Below are 6,000 nucleotides of genomic sequence, written 5' to 3' on the forward strand. Positions count from 1 at the left end.
AAAAAAAAAAAGAGTCCACAGCAGCTAAGTCCAGATGCATAGCCATACTTGCCATGCCCAGCACCTTCATATTATTTGACTCAAGTACAGATAGCTCCTTGAGAAGCACTTCTGTCTTGAACATAAAGGAGGAATATTTGGCTAGTTTTTCTGAATTTGCAAAGTTCCAAATATCATATTCTTTGTTTCTAGTACTGATATGTAAAGATTGCACTAATCACTATGCTTATAAATATCCTTATGCTTGCAGTACCCCAACATTTTCACATACGGTTTTCAATTAGGTAGGCAATTAAACATTATATTACTCAATCAACTTGCCTGTTTAATTTTAAATGCTGATTAAATGGGAGGGGAAATGGTGCTGTACCATGGACCTTTAAACAAAATGTAGCATATAAATTTCCACTTTCTTGGTTAGTAAGTAAAGAACAAATTGAATAGGTTTATCCTTATTTTTTTTTAAGCAGGGTACATTTTCTAGTAGCCTTCCTTATACATATCTAAGTTACAGTGAATTATTAGGCACCAAGAATGCTTTCCATCATAAATGTGATGGGAACCAGAGGAAAGCCACTCAGAAGAGAATTTTTATTCAACACACAGTTCTAGGATTAGGGCAATGGCCATAATTGTGTAGTATTACGAAAGGGAAGACTTAAAATGGCTTCCATCCAATAAATGTTAAGGAAAAGCATGTTGTTCTACTTCAGACTAGTTCTCATCTTGGAATTTGTTTTTCTGTATAAGTAGCTGAAAATAAAGTAGATAGGGTTCATATTACTGCTAAGACACACATAGAAAAGGTTCTAAACTTAGGTATTTTGGTTTGGCATAGTTGCATTAAGTGTCACAAAGAATATATTCATTGATTTTTTTTTTTTTTTTTTTTTTTAGTGATCATTAAGTTTTTAAACTGTGACCAAGATTCCACACGTGAATTTTATATACTATAGATAAGGTAAATATTCTGTGACAAGCTGTTCCTTGATAGTGCTTTATTTTTTTAATTATCATTTCTAAGTAGCTTCCTTCCTTTTGTTATATTCTTTTTTTTCATTTACATAATCTGTCACTACTTTACAATGTGACATATTATATATTTCTCTGTAACTTTCAGGCCATAGAGGATCTGTTGTGAAGTTTTACTCTGACATGATACCTGTTATTTTTGGCCTTTCTCTAAACAGAGTTATTAAGAGCTTAGGGGATTCTTCATTTTTCATGGTCAAGGAAATATGTTTGTTTACTTCAAGAATTTTGATGTAGAGCTAGCTTTAATTCCAGTTCCAAGGGAATCTTGTGCCCTCTTCTGGCCTCTGAGGGCACTTGCATGTGTGGGGTGCATGTAAACTCCCCCAGTTACATGTATCATAAACACAAACATACATATAAATTTATATATGTATTTCATTCCAAAGGATCTCAGAAAATGTCTCCCTATAAATTGTAAATGATACTTTTTAAAAACTGATTAAAATGTTTTAATTTAGTATGGAATACCTTTAAACATGGTATTTGCTTGGTGCTCAAATGCTCATCTTGTAGCCAAAGTGAAAATCCAATATAATTGTTTTCATCATTGATTCCTTTATTTATTCACCTTACAACTCCCCTCTTCTCCCATTCCCACCTTCCCAGTCCCTTTCTCCCATCCCTCCTCCCCTTATCCTCAGAGAAAGGGAGGCCCCTTCCCTTGATTCCAATCCACCCTGGCACATCAAATCACATCATTTCTAAGCACATGGTCTTCCACTGAGGCTACATAATGCAGTCCAGCTAAGGGAAAAGGATCCAAAGACAGGAAACAGAGGCCAAGTCAGAAACACCCCCCATTCTAGTTGTAGGAGGACCCACATGAAGAACAAGCTACACTTCAGCTAAATATGTATAGGGGGTCTAGGTTCAGTCAATGCATGCTTTTTGGTTGTGGTTCAATCTCTGTGAGCACCCACAGGCCCAAGTTAGTTGGATCTGTAGGTTGGAAATCAATTGCACAGTTTTTCAGAAAATTGGAAATACTTTTACCTCCCTCAAGACCAATCTATACCACTCCTGGGGGTATACCCAAAAGATGTTTCATCATAGCACAAGGATACTTGCTCAACTATGTTTAGATAGCAGTTATTTTCATAAGAGACAGAAACTAGAAAACAACCCAGATGTTCCTCAATGAAAGAATGGATAAAGAAAATGTGGTATATTTATATGGTAGAATACTACTCAGCTATTAAAAGCAAGGTCACTGTGAAATTTGCAGGCATATGGATGGAACTAGAAAATATCATCTTGAGTGAGGTAAACCAGACCCAGAAAGTCATGCATGGTGTGTTCTCACTTATGTGGATATTAGCCATAAAGTACTGGATAACCTTGCTAAAATCCACAGACAGTAAGACGATAAGAAATAAGGAGGGCATACACTTGGATGCTTAGATCTCACTCAGGAGGGAAAACAAAATAGGTATTGGAAATTGATGGAGAGAAAGAAATGGTTGGGAGAGAGGATGGGAAGGGGAGCAGGGGTGGGTGTGAGGAGAGCAGGGCTGAGGGTGAGAAGGCTGGGAGAGAGAAGGGAAGTCAGTGGTGGTCTATCCCTGGGACAACCCAGGGACCTGAGATGGGAAAGGCTTCTGGGAGGATATGAGGGTGACTCTAGCTGAGACTACCAGCAGTAAGGGGATATGGAACCTGAAGTGGCCACCTCCTATAGTCAGACAGGACTTGCATTAGAGGGAGGGGGACACTAACTCACTCACAGAACCTTCTGCTTATGTACAAATATGTGGAGCAGAGATTAAGGGAATGATCATCCAAAGACTGGCCCAACTTGAAATCCCCCTCATGGGCAAAAACCAATCCCTGACTCTGCTTTGCTTGCAGACAGGAGCCGAGAATACCTGTCAATGGAGAGGGTCTACCCAGCAGCTGACTGAAACAGATACAGAGACCCACAGCCAACCATGAGCAGGAGTTCATGGAATCTTATGCAAGAGTTGGGAGAAGGACTGAGGGAGCCAAAGTGGTCAAGGACGGTGTGATTTTTTTTTAATCCACCAGTGACTATAGTTCACACACTCATGAGCACCACAAGGAAAACCGAATGTTTAAGATTTCAGCATTCACAATGGATGCTCAGTCTGAATGCTTGTACTTGGAGTTTGTGTTAAATGATCAGAAAGGGTAATAAAACTAGTTAAATAAATATTTTAGGCTAACACACACACACATTTCTGAGTGGAGTATTGACACTCAGGAAGACTAAGGAATAGCCCCAAGTGATTCTATGCTTGGGGAGAAGCAGGATGGAAACCTAAGCATACTGGTTCATAAGAAAACAGTCATGCTTTTGGGCACACTATAAACCAGGATGAAATAGAATAAAGAAAGCAACACATCATTGGCATATTTCAGGTATTAATATCTGCCCAGTAGAAATAAAGCTCTGGATTCAGTCCTCAGCTGTGAAAGACATCCTTCAAAAATGTCCACTAAAAAGGCATCAAAAAGAATAAAGACAGAGTAAACAAAATGAAGGAGGCACCAGATTTGTATGTTTAGTTCTGTAAAACATATTGTGGGAAGAAATTCAAGATGGCACATGAAACGCCGTTACATAAACATGAGTTAAAGGGCTTAGAGATCTACAGATGCACAGCAATCCATATTCAAGACCCAGTATTCTATTTTGCCCAAACAAAATGAAATGTCTTAAATTCACTAGGAATTTCAAGTAGCGAAAATAATCCTGGCAAAAGAAAAAAGCTGAAGTTTCCATAGTTTCTGATTTTAAAACTTACCATAAATGTGCTGTAGGCAAAAGAGTGTAGTTCTAACTCAAAAGCAGAAATATAGACAAATAACAAGATCAAGTTCAGAAATAGAACCTCAACCAAATGATCAAATGGTTTTCCACAGGGTGCTAAGACCACTTAATGAAGCAAAGAGTATTTTTCAATAAATGGTGCTAGGGAAACTGTATCCATCAGCAAAATGTTCAACTGAGAAGTGATCAGCCCGAAACAGAAAGCTAAAGTATAAAAGCAAAAGGAAAAGAATGTGTGTGAGCACTCCATGATATTGGATCTGCAGATATTCCTCGCCAGAATAACAAAAGCACAGGCATCAGAAGGAAAAGGAAACTTGACCTTGAGTTTAAAGCATTATGACCTTGATTTTAAAACTTTATGACCTTGAGTTTAAAACTTTTATGATTCCAAAACAAACACACAAACAAAAAAACAAAACAACAACAAAAAACTTCTATGATCAAAGTATATTTTCAGTGTATACTGTAAATGAAACTCACAAAATAAGGAAAATATCTTTGGATCTTTTTATCCAATAAGGAACTGATATTCAGAATAAGTAAAAAAACTGACAACAAAGTATTTAATTAAAGGTGGTAAGAGATTTGAGTAGATAGCTCTCCAAAGAAAACATATAATGGCCAATAAGTACAGAAAAAAAAAAAAACCTCATAAAATGTCACTGGTTACTAGAGAAATGAGAATCAAAACCACAAGGATATTCTATTTTATATCCATTAGGAGCACTCCTAGAAAAAAGAAAAAACAAAATTCCTATGTTCTACGTAAAGGAGTTAGAACCCTTGTCTATTGCTGGTACAAATGTAAAATGAGGCAGGATCCTGAAAGTGGTTTGTGGATTCCTCATTAAAAAAAAAAAAATACCATAGGATATGCCAATTCCTCTTTAAGCAGGGACTCTAAGAAATGTGCTCTCTGTGTACTCAACAGCATTTTCCATAACACCCAAAAGAAGAAGGACTTAAATGTCCATTAACAGATTAGTGGAGAAACCAAATGTGGTATAGCTCTGGCAGCTGTAAAAACAAAAGTGAATTTTGTGTACATGATGACATGGATGGACACAGAAAACTTTATTTTCTATGAAAGAATCAAGTTGCAAAAAGACAAACAATGAGCTATGCCTCTCATCTAGTACAGAGGGTCGTCTGTTGGTTTTCAGGGGTTGTGGGGATCAGGTGAGGAGGATTTAGGAAGGAATGCATACTGGATACACTTTTAAAGAAGATGCAGATGTATAGACCAATGGTAATGGATATACATCAATATTCTTAATGTGGCAAAATTGTCTACTTAAACAATTATAAACATAGTGAACTTTATGATGCACAGAACAATAAAAACAATTTAAACAGCCATATTTGGCCAATATCTACTGGATCAGATGAGTCTAAATGAGCACAACCATCTGCATTGCACTGAATCAAGATAGAAATAACCAGAAAATGAAAGCATTACCAAAGATCTGGGCTAGGAAATTGACAAGACTTCAATTTATTCTTGCTGTCACTGGAAGACAAATGCAACAGGGATGTTATCCTAACAGTTACAGATCCACCACCAAATTGAGGACGCGCACCCCAGTATTTCTGTTCTTTAGAGTAAGTTTTTAGTGCAAGAGGGATTGGAAAAGGGATGTTATGTAATCTTGTATCCTTAATGGCAGGGGTCATTCTATTGTCTCACCTGGAACATAGTGTTAGTGTTCTTAGAAATAGAATATATTACTTCTCTACTACACAGAATCCTGCAGCATCGTTCATTTAAGTACAGCTGATTTGTATATTAAGGCCAGTATCTGGAATCTTTCCCAAGAAGTGGTCACTCCAAAAGAGAATCAAGCTGGCAAACTATTACTTCAGTGCTGTGAGCTCCATTTGCCAACGTATTTGCATTTATTTTACAAAAAGTCTGTGAGCCTTAATGTGCAATAGCAGTGAGTCGGCATATTGTGAGCAAAATATTCAGTACTCAGAAATCTAATTCAGATTAATCCAAGCTTAACATGTTTATTTTCTATGGCCTCCTTGATACATCTAGTAGGATAATATTAAATGTAACTCTAGTGAGGAAGTATAATGAGGGTATTTGCAAATGTGTGGAATCATATAATCCTTTCTGGATCTACAGTTTTAAAAGAAAAGGAAAGGAAAGGAGAGGGGAGGGGAGG

General features: G+C 37.0%; 1 protein-coding gene across 2 annotated transcripts in view; it reads right to left on the reverse strand.

Annotated features, from left to right (window-relative positions):
- Positions 1-6,000, reverse strand: part of Ctnna2 (catenin alpha 2) — a 1,093,074-nt gene that overhangs the window by 39,355 nt on the left and 1,047,719 nt on the right. The gene's annotated exons all lie outside the window — the stretch shown is intronic.

The sequence above is a fragment of the Mus pahari genome, chromosome 2 (assembly GCF_900095145.1).
Source record: "Mus pahari chromosome 2, PAHARI_EIJ_v1.1, whole genome shotgun sequence".
NCBI lineage: Eukaryota > Metazoa > Chordata > Mammalia > Rodentia > Muridae > Mus > Mus pahari.